Genomic DNA, 2500 nt, shown 5'->3' with positions numbered 1-2500 from the left:
CGGATTCTGCAGTAGGATGACTACCTATGGATAGGAGGAAGGGCGATACCGAACACTACGAGAATCCTGGGGCCGTCGTCTGAACCCGGCGACGGTACTCATGTAGCTCCCTCTCCCCGGTTGCCCGTCTGATCCCGGCGGGCTCCGAGTAACCCATTTCCTATCTGACCGACTGGCAATCATGACCTGCCTTGGTAGGGCCCCCATCGGCCTCGGCTTGCCGACACTGGTGGACGGTTCCTACCCACTGCGGGTCGCCCTCTAGCACCTTGCAGGCTGGCTTGTGCGCTCGCTCGGCGCCCTGCTGGTACGCCTGGTGTGACTGAATGGTGGCGAGACTGAGACGAACCGAGACGGTGCTGATGCCGTTACACATAGTGATAATAAACAAAGGCTGGATGTGGCGCCTTCTGTCGAATGTAATTTCTCAAATCCTAGCGGAAACGCAAATACTGTGAAGCCTGGGCAGCCGTGATGAGTGCTGGTCGCTGGATGGCTTTACGGGGAGCGAGCTCGGCATCTCTGATGGGGGCCTCTCCCAAGTGGGTCAGACTGTGGACTTGGCTTTGGTTGGGGGCAGGCCTTACTGGGTCGTGCCGGCTGCTGCCCGGGTTTGATTCTTAGTAAAGTCTTAAAGGGAACGGTGACTGAGCTCTGGCTGAGCCGAGCTGCCCAGGATTGCGGACCTGGGTTATCAAGAACCGCGGAGGCACGGCTTAATGGGGGGTCGTGACTGCTCGAGCGACCTCATCTTCACGTGCTTGAGGTTGGGTGCGTGTATGGCGTGTGATCAACCGCCTCGGAGGCCATGGGGACCAACTTTCGGGGTTTGGCTGAGGGTCCTCGAACGGCTGTAGTCATGTCTACAGACCATGTTGCGAAAACTCCTTTGGTTCGGAAGTCCGTGTCGCAGCTGCACAGAGTCGGAGTCACAGTCAGTCTGGCCGGTGGAGCGGGTGGACCCAGGCTGGCGAAGCTCCTGACAACTCCTCAGTGGCACTGGTGGCCGCCGTCGGTCTGGTTATGAGAGTATGGGCGACGGATGCTATGATGGTGCCACAGCTTGTTTCTGGGAGGGCATTTTGACAGAGATGCCTGTGGTATGTTGTGCGGGTGTGAGTCGCCGGCATATCACTGACGAGTGGGGTTGTCCGACGCGTGTCGGGTGACGAAACGAGTGAGGTGGATATGGAGGTCCCTGTGTGACGGCACGGCAGGCAGTTTGTTGGGTGAGTGAGACACCTTGCGGCTGTTGCGCTGGTCAAGGAAGCAGGTCAGAGCCTGTACTGACCGAGTCTCCTGCTTCATTCAACTTGGCCGGTTTTGAACGCTATGCTCGTGGTCGAGTCCAGGCAGGACTGGGGGTCTGGCCCCTCAGGCTGGGCTTCGGCCGGGAAGCAACTGATGAGGCTGTCTGCCACGTGAAGGGTGCGTGGAGTCGATCCCAGGGTTCTCAAAGGGACGGGGCTTGATAGCCGGGTCTGCTGGGAGGCTTGCCGGAGGGTGGGCTGAACAGTAGCTGGCGGTCGCTTACTGGCCGTGCGAGGGCTTTCGACTCGGTTTCCCATGGTCATGGCCTGTGTGTAGTGGGAAGCTAGGCGTACTGGACGCGTGAGGGCGATTCGTCGCCCGTGTGGGCTGCTCATTGGGGTGGGCTGCGGTGGCACCGACACCGAGCTCGCAGCTGCGGGTTTGGATTGTGGAGAGGGATTTGTCCCTATGACCCTGCCTTTCTCGCTATGGATTCTCTCATCCATGCTTTTGAACGCTTGTGCCGCTTCTTCTGGGGCGAAGGCCGAATTCGCTGCGGCGCCTGCCATGCTGGGCTACTCCAGATGGGCTGCTTGATGAGGGGACTTTGTCCTGCTCAGGATGGTGGTCCGCGGGACGGGCCGGTGTGGTTGGTGGTAGCCAGGAGGACGATGGTGAAAGGGGAGGCGACAGGTGGCGCGAAGCAGTGGTTGTCCCGGCTCGTCCGCAGTGGGGGGGCCACTGCCTAGCATGCGCGCGGTGGCGCGCGGGGCCTTGGCTGTCTGTCGTGGTTCCCAGTACAGGTTGGTGGGCCTGGACACCTCATTGGTCTCTGTGGATGTGGAAGATCCCTGGAGTGTGGTACGGTGCGAGGGTCTGCCCGGACGGTTTGCGGGTCACTATGGAGATGGACCGGGGCGGTGTGTCGTTCAGCGACACTGGGGCACCGTCCCGGCTGCTGTTGCGGGTCCGTCAGTCGTCCCGGCTGGCGGCTTGCTGGTGGCTTTGCCTGGGATGCCTTGTGGGCCTGGGTGTGGGTGCGTGCGTGCTCCGTAATGATGGGATCGGGCCTGTGGACCCGCGGGGCCTTCGGCTGGGGGGCTTCGTTAGGGAAGTGGTCTGGTTGGTGTCACACGTCGAGCTGCTGCGTCATGCCTGGGGTCTCTGGTGGGACAACCTGCTGGGTGTCTGGGTGGGGTCGTTGGCTTGGAAGATCACCTGTGACAGGGTGGTTCCCCGTGGCCTCTGA

At 61.3% G+C, this 2500-nt stretch overlaps 1 pseudogene; it reads left to right on the top strand.

The window, feature by feature from the left end:
* Nucleotides 1-2500, top strand: part of LOC147038202 (28S ribosomal RNA) — a 7941-nt pseudogene that overhangs the window by 3399 nt on the left and 2042 nt on the right.

Source organism: Syngnathus leptorhynchus, unplaced genomic scaffold, assembly GCF_054491065.1.
Source record: "Syngnathus leptorhynchus isolate UIUO unplaced genomic scaffold, UIUO_Slep HiC_scaffold_79, whole genome shotgun sequence".
NCBI classification, from domain to species: Eukaryota; Metazoa; Chordata; class Actinopteri; order Syngnathiformes; family Syngnathidae; genus Syngnathus; species Syngnathus leptorhynchus.
Note: the sequence above shows the minus strand (reverse complement) of the source record. Positions and strands in the feature narration are given on the sequence as shown.